An 18,258-nucleotide genomic window follows, 5' to 3' on the forward strand; every position below is an offset into this window, starting at 1 on the left:
TCTATTTACCAAATGCATCTATCTCCATAGAGATAGAATTCTCCACTATCCAGTTATCTAGGTAGTTGGTCATTGTTAGTTCCCACTGCTGTAACAAAACAGCACAGAATGAAAGGCTAGTCCACAATAGGTCATGCCACTGGGAGACTGGACCACAGCAGGACTTTCACCATTGTGAAGAGATTGGAGTGTGCCAGTTCTGCTGAAGCTCATGAGTTCCACTGTCTTATAACATCACTGTTGTCAGCATCTCTCTCTCTCTCTCTCTCTCTCTCTCTCTCTCTCTCTCTCTGTGTGTGTGTGTGTGTGTGTGTGTGTTTGTGGAGGCATAAGCAATATCCATCCTCTCTGCACTCCAGCTTAGTTTGTAAAGTCCAGATTTCCAGGCAAAGCAAAGTATGTGATAATCATTTAGTATGGTTCTTCCCTAAATCAGAGTAGTGACAAATTTGCTGGGTGCATTCATCAACACTAATTCTTTTGAGTGGATGAGACTCAAAATGGCAGAGTAAGGCCAGGCTGTTAGTCACGCTATTTGAGAACCACTAAACTACATCCCCAGCCTAATTTATTCTTTTTATTACTGAGTATCACAAGGTATAATATATATATATATCGCATGATCATTCTTAGAATCCTGGTTATTTCCAGTTTAGGACATGTTGCTAGTATAAGCATCTAGGCACACATTTGCATAAGCATTCTATGTTAATGTTCTCTCATTTCCTTTTCTTGAAGAAGAGATGTTTCTGGGATATCCAAATAGTTCTGTTTTATATAGTTGTTCTTCTTAGAACTGTCCTTAATAAGAATAGTACATAGTCTAGCTTCTCTTCCTATTTTATCTTTAATCATTGAGGTCCTATCCTCAAGCTCTACCTAGTGGGAGAGAAACCCTTCTGGCAGACTGCAGATTATCTCCTGGCTGCTTTGAGATCAAGGTATTGAACTCTTGGCTCCTCCAGCACCATGTCTGCCTGCAGGATGTCATGTTTCCCATCACAATGTTAATGAACTTAACTTCTGAAACTGTAAGCCAGCCCAATTAAATATTTTCTTTATAAGAGTTCATGTGAACATGGTATCTCTTCACAGCAATGCAAACCCTAAGAGTGGATGCTTCACTAATTGTACTTCATGAACTATGTGTCCTAAATTCCCTTCTCAAGGCTCAAGACACCATTAAGAGACTCAGAGTACCTGCCTCCTTGGCATCTGTACCACCTAAGCCTTGTTACATCCTGATGCCCAGCCTGTGTGGTGGTTTGAATAGGTATGGCCCCCATAGACTCCTGTCATTGAATGCTTGGCCCATAGGGAGTAGCACTATTAAGAGGTATGACCTTGTTAGAATAGGTGTGGCCTTATTGAAGAAGTGTGTCACTCTGGGGGTGGGCACTGTCATTTCTATGCTCAAGCTTTACCCCGTATGGTACACAGTCTCTTCTTGCTATCTGCAGATCAAAATGCAGAATGTTCAGCTCTTCCAGCACCATGTCTGCCTGCTTGCCACCCATGCTTCCCACTATAATGACAATGGATAGAACCTCTGAAACGGTAAGCCAATCTCTGTTATTTCCTTTATGATAGTTGTTGTGGTCATGGTGTCTCTTCATTGCCATAAACCCCAAACTAAGAAAACCCACCTGCCTTCTTTACCTATTTCTTCATATCATTCCCTACTTCCTATCACAGCTTACATCCTTGTTTCTAATTCCTTTCTGTTATTTTATTTTTTAGACCAAGTCTCAAATGTAGCCCAAGCTGGTATCAAAATGTGGACAATCATCCTGTTTTAACCCCTTAAGTTCTAGGGTACAGCCGCTAACCCGGGCAAGTAGTTTAAAATATATTCTGTCCTGTACTAACTTACATTTCAATTGCTTCTTTAAGGTTAGATGACTAATGATTCATGTTTGTTTCAAATAAAGTGAATAAGTAAAAAAAAAAATCCGTCAAAATTATTTTAATCAATTAAAATAAAATGTTTCCAAATATATTCATGCTGTTTTTGAAATAAATGTTTTATCCAATAAAAATAATGAAAATGTTTTAATTTCTCCCAAAACATAGAAAGACAGTGGATTTGGGGATGTTGAATAACCTGAGTGAGAAATGCTGGTTCCTTATTTGAGGTTAGCTGCACACTAGCACAGAGGGTCAGCATTAAGGCATTGAGGTTTCTCTAGCCTGTGGGTTTGGTCCAAGTTTCATGGGGCTTCTTCTGGAGATAGGCTTCCTGCTAGCAGTCTCCAGGCAACACAGAGCATCCTGTGGTTACAGACCTGGAGCTTGAGTGATGTTTTTTCTAACAAGAATCACTTTTGAGGGACCCACTAATCCATTAATTGTTAACACAAAAATCCGTTCACAATGGCAGAGATGGCTGGCTGCCTAATGATCTTATTTCCAGCTCTTAGGCTCCCACTATAGAGACTGAATCAGAGTTTAAGGGGTTAACATTACATAGACCATAACAGTAAACTTGACTTTATAACTTCAGTTATATTTAAACTATACTATTGTAATACAAAAAGATTATTTTATTTGTTTTTTATTAAAATAAAGAAGATGTGATTGCTACAGAAAAAGAACTAACATTTTCCAAGAAAATGCTGATTTCATTTTGTAAATTTGCATTTCTAGGCAGTAAAATATGTGTTGTGTATGTGTATATTTAATATATATTATATATTTAAGATGATAAAAGGATTTCACCTTATCTGTATTGGAAAAATATACATACATCATCCAAATTACTTTATTCAGTAAAATTAAATATTTTATAATCTGGTGGAAAAATATACCAGAAGCATTCTCTTATGCTTTCAGCTATGATCAAAGTTAAAATAAATAGGTGCCCTTCTAGAAGCATTAATCTGTATCTTCAAACTGCATGCAGAATAAGACCAACCTTAGGGATATTTTTCAATGAAAAAGAATTCAGTAATAGGATAAAAATGGAAATGGATTTTATATATCCATTTCCCAGGGCTTATCGCTGAATAGCCTTTATAAAGAATTTAGTAAGACCAAATAGAACTGTAACATCAAAGCACACACAGAACATATTTCATCCCTAGGGCACATGCAAATTAAAATGAGGTCTTTAAAGAGACCTCTATTTCTTGCATTCCATATGTGAGGCTTGAAGAAAAATAAATTAAACATTTGATCTGATTAATACAATCAAACTGCCTACCACTTTGTTTAAGGTAGTCAAAGTGTTTATTTTATTTCATGTCTCAGGCTCTCCCTGGAAGGTATCATCCTTTCCAGAGAATTTACTGGGTTCCTGTCCTGGACCCCTGGGTTAGCAACTGCAAATGATGCACGTTACCATCTCTTCCAACTCCTTTGTGACATGAGCCATTCACATAGCGTTGCCCCAGGAGATTCTCAGACACTCAATAACACTCCTTAGGGGTTACTTTTGAGTTGTTCTTTCTCTTTTGGGTGTCTCTGGAACCTCCATCACTAAAACTTATAGAGAGGTACACCTGGTTAGCACTGGTATACATTTTTAAATATTCCACGTATTCTGGGATCAGCATTGCCAATGAATGTAGAATATTACTGTCAAACTCCTTTAAGAAAATCACGCATGTAACTTGTAAACTAGTGAGGGGGGTTCCTAAGGCTTTTCTGTCCTTCTTTAACCCACATCCCTCTGTGTCCACACAATCACTTATGTCTTTAGCTCTCAGCATCCTCTCAGCTCAGTTCTTTCATATCACATGTATTGTGGTGTCTCATTACACTTGGGTACAGGGTTGTAGGCTCCCATATAGCTTCTCCATGTACACTTCATTTTTTTTTTAACCCATCCCTGTCCTCCTTCACAACCTCATCATTCCACTACATGCTTCAGCCATCCTGTTCCCTGTCTCCCTGTCTCCCATCTCTCTCCTTTCATTTCACCTGCATTCTACTATCTCCATTACCAAATGTGTCTTCCCTAGTGGCCTGTTTCTAGTTTATTGGCTTCCACAAGCACAGCAGGTTAAACAGACAAAATAAAATATTTGGAACTAGACACCACATAAAAGTAAGAACACTGGATGTTTTTCCTTTGGGGGTTAGGGTGGCCTCAATCAGGTCACCCAACATTTGCCTGCATTTTACTTTGCAGGTGAGAAATACTTCATCATGTATGTGGGATGTGTTTTCATTATCCATCAGTCAGTTAAAGGACATTGAACTTGGTTTCTACTTCCTAGAAATTATGAATGAATGTGAAAGCAGTGAGGTACAAGTCCTCTAGGCATATGCTCAGGACAGATATAGCTGGACCTTGCGATATATCTATGTTCAGTTTTTAGAGAAACCTCCAGACTTAGATCCAAAGCAACTGTACCCATAGACATTCCTTCCACCATTCCCTGCTTTCCCCATATCCACACCCGAATTTATTGTCATTTTTCTTCTTTCTCAGAACAACTTGAGAATAGGAGGGAGGATTCTTTGCTTAGACCTTCATCTCTGCCTGGGAATCTGTCTTCAACAAGACGAAGAAATTTTGTGCACAAGCAAGTCATTGTCCTCAGATAGGATCCGTCACCTTCCCTCACACCATCTGGGTTTCCTTGAAGAGCTGGACCCCCGACACTAACAGGCACTGGAGAGGGTGTTCTGCTTCACTTCCCGCATCTGATAGAAGCATAAAAGCTTTGTTTGTTTTATTTAGCAAGTATCATGAACAGGGTAGAATGACCTCATTCCAGTTGAGAATGAAATCTGTGAGGAAAGTACAAATTTGACTCCAATTTAGGATTAGTTTAAAAAAAAAAAGAAGTCTGGCTTTTTTTGTTTGTTTGTTTGTTTGGGGTTTTTTGTTTTGTTTGTTTGTTTGTTTTTCTTTTTTTGTAATATTAAAGATAGATAGGAGGAAGGAAAACCTTCAATCCCTGCTCATGCACAAGCCAAACTCTGAAGTGGTTAATCTGTAATTATTGTCACTTTGCTGTTTAAATACAACACTTTTAAATATTGCATATGCCTATGATAATCTATAGGTACATATAGAAATTCTACTTTTCTTTTTTTCTTTTCTGTCTGGGTTGCAAATACAGATCAGATGAGTTGTGTAGTTACCATTGTACAAGTATGAATTTTGTAGTTGGTCCCTCAAACTTCATTTAAAAGGAAAACCATCTTTAAAGTTCTTCTAAACAGTGGTTCCCAGGTTATATTTTAATTCAGACTGGCTTGGTTTTCATTTTACTAGTTCTGATATTAAACATAATAGAAAGCATTTTAAAAAAAGAGATTATCATATCCACCTTATAGTTTTTATTCAAGTTAATTGCATTGAAACTAACTTTGAAATTTTTCATTTCATTTTGATTTAATCCACTTCTAGGACCAACATATATTATTTATCTTAGGTGTTCACAAAATTTATGAAAGAAAAATGTCAGTATCTTATTAAAAGTTATATTAAGTATGGATGTCTTCATTTTTCTGTAAGGTATTCTAAAAATCTAACAGTTGTTTTAAAATATCTATGGTATATACCATATACCGTGCATCATACTCCATATGCTGCATCTCATTTATCATATATCCCATACCACTTGATATATATATGTGTGTGTATATATATATATATATATATATATATATATATACACATATATATACCACAATTTATGAATGATGTTATTGTTTAATACATGAAATACATAATATGAAATCCAGGCTACTAGGATGAGAAAAGAAGTTAAAAAAAAAAGAAAAGAAAGAAACCAGCAGCAACAACAGAAAGGAAAATATGCTGTGTCCTTGGTCCATCATCCTGAGCTTCATCCGTCTTGTTTCTGGTCACATGGGCAAATAACAAAAGAGATTAGTGTAGTCAGTTTGCCATCCACCATAAAATAGATACTCATGAAAAAAATTAAAAATCATAGGAATAATCACTACTGAAAGGCAATGTTGACAATTTACCAGTGGAGCAAAAAGGAAACATGCTGACATCTGGGGTCAGGCTAAGACCTGCAAAGTTCCACACCTACGGACCCATTTCTCTGAGCTGATTCTCATTGCTGGAGGCTCCCCGGGTTCCATAGAACACAGTGATTATCTGGGGTACAATCACCCAAAACAAGAACCTTTGGGATACCTTTGTGTATTTAAACCACAATAGTGATCAATATAGATCATCAGGGCATCAATTACAATACTACAATACATGCTGATTTTGCTAGGTAGAATTTAGCATTAAAAGACACTTTCAGTTCTGCAATTTACAAGTTTATTTATTTATTTTTTTCATGAGAAAGAGAAAGATACTGAGGGGACCTCTTTAAAAAACATAGATGATAGATAGAAATTAAAATGTGAAGTTATCTCCAAGTAAAATTGAGTTTCATATTATTTTTGATCCATGAAGTTAAGGACAGAAATGTAGACAGAGAGATCATGTTTAAGACACAAGGATTGCCTAAGATTTCACAGGGATTAAAAATAAAAGCAACAACCAAAAAAATAGCCCAGACAGGAAAGGGAGCGGGCGTCTGAGATGACAAAATCGTCTGCAAAGAAGTTGTAAGTTTTTCATTATGGGCAGAACTTGCTAATGAGTACAAAATCACGGGGCTCAGTTAGCACATCATGGGAAAGAACCTCTCCCTCCCGGAGTTGTGTCTCTGAAAGCAAACCTGGAGCTTCTATGTGCTGCACATACACGTGGACTTCTTGTTAACAGGGCCGAGTTTATTTTCCACTATGAGAATTACACAAAAGCGACTGTACAATAAAAAATCGTAATGTGTGAACTCAACATGAAAGAGAATCATCATGTATAACAGTGCCAAGTCCAAGTAAGTCCAAGCAAGCATTTGTATGTTACACAAGTTAAATGTCTTTGCTTTTTGTACCAACTGTGTTTTTCTTTACTAGCAATTAGCTTTTGGAAAGCGCTACAGGCTCAGTGCTTTCCCCATAATCGGGAAGGCATCTTACACCCTTCCTAACTTACAGAGCTTTGCAGGAACAAAACAAATACATAGGTGGAGTTCATAAGACACAGATGATTCCATAATTATTAAGGGAATATCCAAATCAGTTCATACGGTTGGAGGCTGGCTAGTCCAACAGTGGGCATCTGCACCCTGGAATGTTAGAGAACATTTAGCTCTTCAACCCAAGAAGCTGGACACCTTTGACCAATTCTCACCAATGACCAGGCTCTAGGCTAAAGCTGGAAGCTCCTTCAGTCACTGATGTGACTCACCCTGAGAGAAAGAAGAAACGAGTAATGTCCACAGGCAGCACCAGCTACGCTAGGCATACTGGTCTGGTAGGTTTGAGCTTCCTAGTCTCTAGCTGCCTTCTTCCCTCTGCGTTTGTTACATAAGGTCCAGGCCATTATATGTGCTGCCTCATTCAAGGCAGATCTTTTCACCCTCTCTTAGTTGCTGTCTCAATATAGCAACTGTGTCTGGAATTGACCTCACAGACACACCCACACATGGACCCATAGGACCTTCCTAGTTTCCTCTCAACATAAAAAAGTTACCAGTCCTGTGTAGCCTTTAGAAGCCCTTTAGTGTCTTGACACCTAAACCAATCTCCTTAAACCATACTTAGCCCTCAGTAAAATCAATGACAAGGTCACAATTCTGCTAACATAATTATCCTGTACAGCGTGAGGCATGTACTGTATTTCCCCAGAGATACCTAATCTTTCCAGGGTATCCAAGAAATTAAGCACGACAATGTAGGTTGAATAATGCTTAATCCGAAATACTAAGTTAACCCATGTTATTATGTGACAAAGCATGACAGAGAGGTGTAGTGAAAACTGAACAGTGCTAATGGGCCACCAAATACAACATGATATTAATTGTTCAATTTCTAAAACTCCTCACTCTGTCATCAAATGAACATGCAACATAAGTGATAAAGACCAAGCAGGTCCTGAAGGTACAGTGACCCAAATCACATACTTTCTACCTCTGGTGCAACGCTTCCTTATTTCCCATATCATTCCCTGTGTCATTACAGGTTATGCTGGATGACCAACTGACTGAAGAATAGGGCCTGGTTTAAAGATTGTGTGTGTGTGTGTGTGTGTGTGTGTGTGTGTGTGTGAGTGTGTGTGTGTAGGCTTACATGAGTGCAGGTACCTAAGAAGGCCAGAAGAGGGTGTCATATACATATTTTTGTGTGTTACCATATAGAATATTTTAACTACTGTTGTGCTTAACCACAGTATTGCTTCTGGTGCAGAAAATTTCAATGGCCCAGCTCTTGAAGGATTCTGATTTACCCTCAAAAACTGGTTTCTTAATCTACTACTACTGCTTAATGTACTAAAGGCCCATCTTCTAGTGGAGGTGGATATAGTATGTGGCAAATCTACTCCAAATTGCAATGCCTCTGAGTCTTTCAACTCTCCATTGAAATAAGCTAAGGAATAGCAGACACATGCTCACCAATAACAGGTTGTCTTTTGATGGACTTCATTCAACCTACAACCTACCAAATAAACCATTTGTATAATTATTACCTGTGCAAACTGCTATAGTAAATCTAGAACCCCTTCTATTTGAACATATAGCACTAAATCATTCCTGTTCTTATTGTGTACTGCCTTTTAGCCTTTTATGCTTATTCCTCATGCTGCTCATCCATCTCTATGAATGATTTTCAGAGATATATGAATTAGAAACCTAAAGAAACCCTTTTGGGTATAGAGCATGCCATAACCCTACTATATGATGTGCCCATAGCCTCCTATGGAGATTTGAGTCTGGATGTAGGCTTATTGGCCAAAATGAGAGTTGGTGAGGGAGGATGTGTCCACAAGGGCATCATCTGTATCCTGCTTGGTAACTGAGCTTAGTCTTAATTGTTCTGACAGGCAGTGTAGAATTAGTTCCCACAGACAGAGGTAGAGGGGGCAGTACTATAAAAGGTACAGTGCTGGCCCAACTGTCCCTGAAGTTCTTGAAACCTCTTCCTCTATCAAATTAAGTGGGGGGGGGGGAATTTAGGAGCTTGATTTCCTCAGCCTCAAAAGAATGGCCCCAGGCTCCCAGCCCAATTTACCGAATTTCACTCTTCCAACGAGTGTCTCTACTTTAAGTGTAGACACTCGGACACTCTTGGAGTCTGTGAATTCAAACTCCCCTTGTAAGTCAGCCAGTTACATGATGAGGGCTTGGCTTTCGTTGTGGGCAACTTTAATCCTATGGCTTTCAGGACAGAAGATTCTCCTTCAGGGCACACTTAGAAGCCTGTAGATTGTTTGTGCACATCTGGAGCTGGGAAATTGAATCTCTGAGCTCATTCTTTTCATTTATTGCTTTGTCCTTCAATGCCAGGAGCCACCAGCCAACATCATTATACTTGTTTCCCAGAAATGCTTCGAAAGATCATATATATTGCTACTAAGTCCCTCACCTCTCACAAGGTGTGAGTTAGGAGTGTTAAGTGCATTTACTGTGTATATGCCTTTAGATAGTTCATGGCAAAAAATTGCCAGCGTTCTCTTTATGATCAGAAAGATCATGGAGAAATCATAAAACCAATGGAAGAAATCAATGCTTAAAATTCTTATTCTCTAGTGCAGCAGTTCTCAACCTACAGGTTGTGACCATCAGAAAACATGTATTTCTGATGGTCTTAGGAATGGCGACACTGTCAGCAGCAAAATTACAGTTACAAAGTGGCAACAAAAATAAATTTATAGTCAGGGGTTCCTAAGACCATCAGAAATATGTTTTTTCTCATGTTCATAAGCCATAGCTTGACAACTGCAAGACTACAGCCACTTATAGCACCAAAAATCCCCATTTGTATTATTTAAGGTTTTCTTTTTTCATTGTCATTTTTCCCTGTTTTTAAAGCTGGGTATTTTATTTATTTACATTTCAAATGTTATCCACTTTCCTGGTTTCCCCTCTGCAAACCCCCTATCTTACTCCCCTTCCCCCTGCTTCTATGAGGGTGTTCTCCCACACACCTACCCACTCCTGCTTCCCCATCCTGGCATTCCATACTGGGGCATCAGTGGAAAGGGAAACAATAAGTAGTGTAATAAATATGCTATAATATGAAGTATAACATAATGCAACATACTTTAATGATATTTCAGCCTATATATGCATTATATGTAGATCTACACAGATCTTCTATTATATATTATGGGTATAGATTTACAATTGATGGTAGAGACTTACTAGCTTGCCTTACCCAACGACAGGCCATTTACTCTCACCATGTCTGTGGACTAAGAGACACAGAAATCAGTAGCTGATCACTGATCATTGCTGCAGAACGGATACAGCAGGAAAAAAGTCATTCATGCTGTTGCCTGTGTCTGCAGCCCAAGTCTCCCTGAAAAGCTGCTGGCGTGACTCCATAATGGGAGACAGATGAGGCTAGAGGATGACACTGATAATCAGCAGCCTTGATGACCACACCAGCTCAGGGGAACTTGCTTTTCATTCTCTTGCTCATTTCCTATCCTCTCTGTCATCAGCTCCGGGCACATCGGAAAGCTACCTCCTACATTCTGAGTTCTTCCTACCTCAGTTGGCCTGCATGGCATTTGCCTTTGAAAACATCCTTATAGACAAAGTAAAAAAGCTTAATCTAGATACATTATTAAAAAATGTTAACAGGTACTTAAGAGTTATTCAGCCTGTAGCTCCCTGTGCTTTAAAAGGCTAGGAGTCTAAAAGGAAGTAGAAGATTGGATTGTATTTCTGATTGACAAAGTTGGGGCAACAAAACCTTCTGGTTTCTCTCTGCCTTTTCTGTGACTGTGTTGTAATTTTATGGAAGAGAAGAAAGAGTGCTTGCATATATACAAAAAGCCAGTGCAGTATTCAAATCTCCTGTTTATCAATGGATTGCATCATTACTGAGGCAGAGTTCTCATAACCTACTCAACAGAAAAGCCCTGGCAGACTCTTTCAAGTTGTGTCTTCCTTTTCTCTAAGGTGTTGACAATGGAAATTAACCAGCAAGTCTTTTACCCTCTTTTGAATATTTATTCATTTGATAGTCCCAATTTTCAACCACATGCAAAATTTTTGCCACATACATGTAAATTCTGGTGTTGTGGTCAAAGAGAATTTACAACAAATAGGAGAGCAAGAGTAACTTCCTTGGGAGATAGAGAATAAAAGAAAGGGAAGAAAAATGAAATGAAAACACACATTAGCTTTACAGAGCATCCTCAATCCTAGCTCTTCCCAGCTTCCTTCCCAGCTGTTTCCTGCCTGCTGAGAACTTGATTATCCTGAAGCCTTAGAAATACGAACAAATCCCACTAACAAGTTTAGCCCATTACTAAGTAATATATGTAAAACAAGAGATTGTTTGAGAACAATATACACGTATGTGTATATGTCACCATATATGACAAAAAAAATAGGTAAAGATTAATCTAGATACCAGGAGTTCCTGTCTTATCTTACACCCATGGGTGTAGGGAATGGAGGAAACCTTGAGTGAGTAAAGTCCTGAGAGACTGTGTATTGTTCACATGGGCACATCCATGTCAGGGACTCCAAAGTCTCAGCTCCAAGCAAATGACAAAATCTTGTCTAGGTGAGTCTCAGAGGAATGACAAAACCTTGGGACTCTGAGTATGGATGAGTGACCACTGGGTACAAGAACTAGCAAGGGCAGCTTCCTCATCCTCTTGCATCCTTGCAGCCTGAGACCACTCACCTACAGAGATGTCATACTGAGACTAGACAGCCCCTGCCCCTCTCTACTGTGTGGAATAAGCACACTGCGGTTCCAGGTTGCTGTATTTGGCTCTGTTAGAGTGTAAACACCTTTCCCCTGAAACACCAGCTTTTCTTTATTTTTTTAAATATTTTTATTAGGTATTTTCCTCAATTACATTTCCAATGCTGTCCCAAAAGTCCCCCATACCCTCCCCCCCCACCACTCCCCTACCCACCCACTCCCACTTTTTGGCCCTGGCATTCCCTAGTACTGGGGCATATAAAGTTTGCATGTCCAATGGGCCTCTCTTTCCAGTGATTAGGCCATCTTTTGATACATATGCAACTAGAGTCAAGAGCTCCGGGGTACTGGTTAGTTCATATTGTTGTTCCACCTATAGGGGAGCCCCCAATGGAGGAGCTAGAGAAAGTATCCAAGGAGCTAAAGGGACCAGCTTTTCTGAGCATGCATCTGTACATCTGTACATTCTTTATTCATCATCAACCCAGTAGGGTTTCCAGACCCAAGCCCTGTGGGTCATAGCACACAGAAATGTAAAGATGAACATACTCCAGCTCTGCCCTCTTCACTCTTCTTGTGCCCTCATTAGAATAAAGAGGTCATCTTATGTTTAGTCCATTTTCCCTGGGGAATTGAAAAGTTTACCAAAACCTTCTAGACATCATACTGTCTTTGACCCACCAGCAACTATTCAGTGTTTACTTCTCTGTCTGATCTAATATCTTTTCAATCATTAGATAAAACTCTGAATTTATTTACTTAACAGATCATTGACTTCTACCAACTGGAAAGCTAAGGATGTCATCAGAGAAGTTTTGAGGTTTTAGGAAGGAGGACCCTGCTTCACAGTGACCAGCACACCTGATGTTTCTACCAAGGCATTTGGAAAAAGCCTTGCTCTATGACTTTCTCTTGTTCTATAGTCATATAGAACAAGGAATAGGGTACCTTCCATACTGAAAAATGTGATTTAAAGTCTACAGATATCTGAGCCACCATCCTTCACATATGGCTCAGAATGAGCTATCTCTTATCCCGTTTGAAGACATACCCATGTTTTGTGCAACTATATACTATGTTTCTAACTAATAATTTTCACTTTTTTTCATTTAGTTTTTTATGTACTCTGACTGTCATTGAAATAGCAGCAGAAACATGCACTAGCATTATTTGCTGTTTGTGCAACATTGTTGTCTATTTTCTAGCTTTATGTCGTAGAGTTTTGGTTTAACATTCATATGAAGTTGATTTAAGGAAATCTTAGTTTTACTTATAACTAAGCAATCAATATTAACCACACACACACACACACATACACACACACACACACACACACACACACACACACACACACACACACAAAGTATGCATACAGAAGTACTGGAACTATATCCTACAATGACATAACAAGACAACAATATCTGTATTTCAGCAGATCTTTTCTGTTTTATGGCATTTCTATAGTCTATGCTGTAATTGTTAAGTAGAACAGGCACAAAACAAAATTTCATAACAGCACAAGAGAGGAAACTGTGTGCTCCTTTCCCAGTGCAGTGCGTTCCGACTTCTGTGTTCCATCCCTCAGAGGTGATACGGAACACTGGAAAAGGAATGACATTTCTTTCTAAAGAAGCACAGTTAGGAAAAGCATACTTGATCAGCTATTGTTATTAATCACTTGGAATCACAGAACAGTTGGCAGCAGCTGCTACCTGAAGGGAGGGGCAACTTTCCACACAGGCTAGCCTGGAAAACCAGTATGAAATCTGGACACTGCCCCTGGTTCATTTATGTCTACCTTAAAGTCAGTCAAAGTTGGATCTGAAACACTATTTTCAATTGACTTGAGCTGTTTTATTTAAAAACAAAAACAAAAAACAAAACAAAACAAACAAACAAACAAAAACAAGTTGAATACCAGTGCATTTTGGAAAATAATTATTTAACTTAACAACAACAACAACCCCTTCAGCTATGCTATTGATCAATCTCAATAATTTGTTCAAATTTCACATATACGATCTTGAAACAAAAGCCAGATTTCTTTAGAAAAGAACTTCTTAAAAAACAAACAAACAAAAACCCAACCAAGTAACCGAACATAAAACTGAAATGGCTGAGAGTGAACAGGCCACTTCTACTCCCAGCAGTCAGAGAAGCAGCCACAGCCCAGGTGGTCCCCAAGGACAGAAGATCTTATTTTTACAGGGGTGGTAAAAAGGGCATTTGCAGCAGACAGTAGGAGTCTGTGCCTGAGCTTGTGTGTGGTGTCAGGAAAGCCACACATTTCCCAGCAAGGCACACTGTGCTGGGGAGTTCGGTAGAAGCTATAACTTTTGTACTTCACTTCTTTTTCCCTTTACAGTGGTGTTAGGGAATTATAATTTCTTCAACATATTTTTTCCAAAGAAATACATTCTTATTAAAAATAGAAAAGTGGGGAAGGTACATTTTGGTGCCACCATTTTGCTGTCCCTGAGCATCTATAGAAGAGGTGGATACTACTGTGTGAGTAAACAGGGTTCCAGTGACACTCACTGGGCTGTAGAGCAGCCCAGTAGGTTTCCTGGGTAAAAGTATTCCATTCAAACCTACTCTTTTCCTGGTCAAAATCCACAAAAACCTGCATGCCTTTTGGAAGTACCTTAATTCTGCCTCCGAAGTAAGGGCTACAAGGGGCAAATGATGATATCATAGTCTAACAATCACAATGACTCCAGGACCCCAGCCTTTCATGCCAGAGAATCAATAACTAGAAATAACCATGGTAATGACCAATGGCCAGATGCACCTGCCAGGGCAGTTCCTATTGACAGCTCCAACTGTCTTTATATTTTGATTGCCTCAAATGTGAAAGTTACCACTTTTATGTACCAGATTAATCACAGACTGAATTGAAATGAGAAATTTTGAAGCAATTGTAATTCTTTATTCTTATTTATATAAATTGGGTAAACTCAGAAAAAGACTGAAGAGAAATCACCTTGAATGATTCATTTGTAACGTAGAACAACCATTCATTAGGACACCTGGAAAATAGGAAATCACAAAGAGAAGAGATTTAGAAACCACATCAGGCTATGTGTGCACTGTGCTCTGGTGGGGTTCATAGGTCTAATGAAAGGGATGGGTTTTGTCAGCAATGTGCAGCTGTTTACTTGGAAGTCAGTGCTGGTGTTACAAAGATAAGGCAGGAAGGAAATGAAATGGATAGCAGAAGACAGAAGGTCACAGACTATCTCTTCTGACTTCCGGAAAACTCCAGAGTTTTTTGTGCAAAGCCAGCAGGACTTTGTAGTGGTGAAATACAGTGATCTCAAGGTATTTTGGGAGCAGGGCTGTTCTTTAAGGAGAAGAAAGACACCAAAAGCCTGTGAGCACACACAGCCCTGTTCACATGCAGCCTATGTTCTCTCACATATAACTGGGGGTTCCTGAAACACCTCAGCCTGGTTTGCATCACTGTGAGGAACACACACACATACACATACATGCATGTACACACACTCAAATTCACACATACAAACACACTCGCACACACACACATACACACACACTCAAATACATACATACAGGCACTCATGTACACACATCAATTATAAATGTCACTTGAAAAAAGGGTTGGTCTGTCCATGGTAAATACAAAGTTCAAAAGTCTGATCAAGGGAGATGTCTCAGCAGGTAGAGGGTCTTGCCCCAAACTCAAAGACCTGAATCCCATCCCTCAGATCTTCATGACGAAAGAAGAGAACAGATAGTACAGATACATGCCCACCCCCCAAAGCCTAACCCCCAACCCACACTACCAAGTTGTCCTCTGACCTCCACAGGCACACTATGGCACACCCCCCTAGCCAAGAGCACACACACAGTGCATTTTCAAAATGTGGTAGAAGAGTTTGTAGATATAACTCTGAAATACACCAGCTAACACAAGATGTTCATGCCACTCTCATGGAGTGTCTGGCATGAAAATCACTGTCAATCTGCATGTTTGCATTGCAGATATAATTTATCTAGGGCAGACTAGTATGTCAAGAAATCATAATCACTCTTGCAGACATCAAAAGACAAAATAAAATAAAATAAAATAAAATAAAATAAAATAAAATAAAATAAAATAAAATAAAATAAAATAAAATACAAGTTTCAATGAGAGCCTGGATCTAGGTTTTTATTCAACAAATGTAGCAGCCCATGAACAGGTTCAATTTGAACACAGTGCCTGCTCAAAGTCTCCCCTACTGTCTGCATGTCTGCACCAGCTACAAAAGGAGTGGGTCGCCTGGCAATTTTACAAGGTGAAAAAATACTTTCCTCAGTGCTGACAGGTCTGCTTTTCCTTCTCTGTTGCACAATTTCACTAATTATTAGCTGCTGGGAGTTTCTCAGCTTTCAGGAGGGGAAAATGTCTGAATTTAGCTGATTGCTGTTTGTGCTCAGGGTTTCAGAACCATCCCTGAGGCACTCATAATACTAAACACATTTATGGCGCTCGAGTGAAAAATTGAAGTCGTTCATCGCTCTGCATGCATCATGTGGGCAATGTAAAAGCATAGATGAAGTCAAAATGTATATGAGCACAAGTTCCTTCTCAAGAACAGACATGGATAGAAACCTCAAAATCATAGAAGTGGAGGAGACTGGTCCTTGTTCTGCTATGGGATGTAAAATCTGACACGCATCGAGGACACCCACATCACCCAGGGCTATCTTAGAGCTTTATGAATAGAGAAAATCTTTCTGATGTTACCTTTGCTGATATACAAAGCAACAAGTCTGTTTACAGACTTACTGATGCCAGAGATGTTTATAATGTACTGGGGATGGTACCAAGTGGGCAGAATAAATGATCTGTATGCAGAAAACCTTGTTTCCCATACCCCGAACTATGTAAGTACGGTGTGGTGGCACAAAACTAAAGCCTCAACAGTCGGGAGGTGGAGGCAAGACCATTAGCTCATGGAAATTCTTGGCTTCACAAAGAGTTGGAGGCCAGCATGGTCTATGAGGATCCTTGCATCAAACAAGAGGAGAAAAGAGAGAGAGAGAGAGAAAGAGAGAGAGAGAGAGAGAGAGAGAGAACAAAAGAAAATTACTTATAGTATATTGTAGATGTGTTTTAAGAACTTTTATATATATATATATATATATATATATATATATATATATTTAATTAGGTATTTTCTTCATTTACATTTATAATGATATCCCAAAAGTCCCCCATACCCTCCCATCCCCACTCCCCTACCCACCCACTCTCACTTCTTGGCCCTGGGTTCCCCTGTACTGAGACATATAAAGTTTGGAAGACCAAGAGGCCTCTCTTTCCAATGATGGCCAACTAGGCCATCTTCAGACATGTATGCTGATAGAGACACAAGCTCTGGGGGGTACTGGTTAGTTCATATTGTTGTTCCACCTATAGGGTTGCAGACCCCTTTAGCTCTTTGGGTACTTTCTCTAGCTCCTCCATTGGGGGCCCAGTGATCCATCCAATAGCTGACTGTGAGCATCCACTTCTGTGCTTGCTAAGCCCGGCCTAGCCTCACAAGGGACAGCTATATCAGGGTCCATTCAGCAAAATCTTGCTAGTGTATGCAATGGTGTCAGTTTTTGGAGGCTGATTATGAGATGGATCCCCGAGTATGGCAGTCTCTAGATGGTCCATCCTTTGGTCTCAGCTCCAAACTTTGTCTCTGTAACTCCTTCCATGGGTATTTTGTTCCCAATTCTTTTTTTTTTAATTTTTAATATTTTTATTACATATTTTCCTCAATTACATTTCCAATGTTATCCCAAAAGTCCCCCATAACGCCCCCCACTTCCCTACCCTCCCATTCCCATTCTTTTGGCCCTGACATTCCCCTATATTGGGGCATATAAAGTTTGCAAGTCCAATGGGCCTCTCTTTCCATTGATGGCCGACTAGACCATCTTTCGATACATATGCAGCTAGAGACAAGAGCTCCGGGGTTCTGGTTAGTACATCATGTTGTTCCAACAATAGGGTTGCAGATCCCTTTAGCTCCTTGGGTACTTTCTCTAGCTTCTCCATTGGGAGCCCTGTGATACATCCAATAGCTGACTGTGAACATCCACTCCTGTGTTTGCTAGGCCCCGGCATCGTCTCACAAGAGACAGCTATATTTGGGTCCTTTCAGCAAAATCTTGCTAGTGTATGCAATGGTGTCAGCGTTTAGAAGCTGCTTATGGGATGGATCCCTGGATACGGCAGTCTCTAAATGGTCCATCCTTTCATCACAGCTACGAACTTTGTCTCTGTAACTCCTTCCCTGGGTGTTTTGTTCCCAATTCTAAGAAGGGGCACAGTGTCCACACTTTGGTCTTCATTCTTCTTGAGTTTCATGCGTTTAGCAAATTGTATCTTATATCTTGGGTATCCTAAGTTTTGGGCTAATATCCACTTATCAGTGAATACATATTGTGTGAGTTCTTTTGTGATTGTGTTACTTCACTCAAGATGATGCCCTCCAGGTCCATCCATTTGGCTAGGAATTTCATAAATTCATTCTTTTTAAT

Source organism: Mus caroli, unplaced genomic scaffold (assembly GCF_978045245.1).
Source record: "Mus caroli unplaced genomic scaffold, Mus_caroli_1 scaffold_3, whole genome shotgun sequence".
NCBI lineage: Eukaryota > Metazoa > Chordata > Mammalia > Rodentia > Muridae > Mus > Mus caroli.